The sequence below is a fragment of the Pteropus vampyrus genome, unplaced genomic scaffold (assembly GCF_000151845.1).
Source record: "Pteropus vampyrus isolate Shadow unplaced genomic scaffold, Pvam_2.0 Scaffold211, whole genome shotgun sequence".
Classification (NCBI taxonomy): domain Eukaryota; kingdom Metazoa; phylum Chordata; class Mammalia; order Chiroptera; family Pteropodidae; genus Pteropus; species Pteropus vampyrus.
Genome location: NW_011888992.1, coordinates 1,022,522 through 1,023,755, shown reverse-complemented (window position 1 = coordinate 1,023,755; position 1,234 = coordinate 1,022,522).

The window sequence follows — 1,234 nt, the reverse complement described above, 5'->3', positions numbered from 1 at the left end:
CACTTTGCCCGCCAGCCTTCTGGGGGTGGAGCAGAAAACCGGAGACCAGATGCCTCTGCCCCATCCTGGCGACCCTGCCGGCTGGGTCCAGCCTTTCCCTGATGGGGAGGCTCCGTCTCCAACTCCCCTGCCCAGACTCTGATGCCGCCACAGTGTGGGGACTGTCCCTCGGGTGGCGAGTGTGCTCACACGTGTCTGTGTGTCTGTAGCCCCAGGAGGCCGGGCCGCATCCAGCACCCTCCCTCCTGACCCCCAGGAGCCGGCAGGGCCATCTCTCCCCAGCCCGCACGCCTGCAGGCTGTCTCACCGTGAGACGGACACTCTTCCCCTGCCCCAGTCGTGGGTCACATCTGAGGGGTGCGGCTGTCACCAACCACCCCTCTCCCTGCTCCAGCCACCCTCCTGAATGGCCAGGGCTCTCAGATTTGACCTCCCACCTTGGCCCTTCTGCTGGCCTCCCCAGGGGCCCCTCAGAGCCTGTTCGCCACCCCACCTCCTCGCGCCCACCTTTGGGCACACTTCCCTCTGCAGAGGCAGAGCGGCCTCCGTCAGGGCCAGAGGCCTCCTCCCGCACAGGGTCATCCTTTGATCTTGGATCCAACAGGCTGCACTGCCAGCCGAAGGTGCAGGGCACGCCCAGGCCTGAGGCCTGAGAGCACCGCCTCCCATTGCCCCCCACCCCCAAGCAGCACGGCTCAGCGGCGGGGGCGGCGCGCGGGCAGAAGGGGCGCCCGTGGGGCTGCGTGCCAGGGCCGTGCTGCTCCTCTCAGGGTCCTCGGCCAGGGACGCGACAGGCCTCCTGCAGCTGCCGACCGTCGGGCAGAGCCTGGCATGATGCAGGAGCCCCAGGACGGTGGCCTGGGCAAACGGGACCCTGGGCCCTCGCCCCAGCATCCTGGCGCCCACGTCCTCTGAACTGACCTTTGTCCCAAGGGTGGCTCCTGGGTCCAGGGCTCTCTTGCCTGTCTGCATGTCCCAGCGCCCTGGCCAGAGGACGTGGGTCGACAGGGCAAGGGCAGGCTGCTGGGCCCGTGCTGACCCCGCCGGCGGCCCAAGGGTGGCTCGTCCAGAGGAGGCTGCCTGGCTTCTTGGAGGAATCAGGTCAGTGGAGGGTCCTCACACTGACGGATGAGCACCGGGCCCCTGGCAGGCAGCAGAGCCGGCTGCGCCCGCGACCAGGCTGAGCCCTCGGTCACCGGCGGGCTGTCTGGGGCCTCGCTGGAAAGACGCGGGG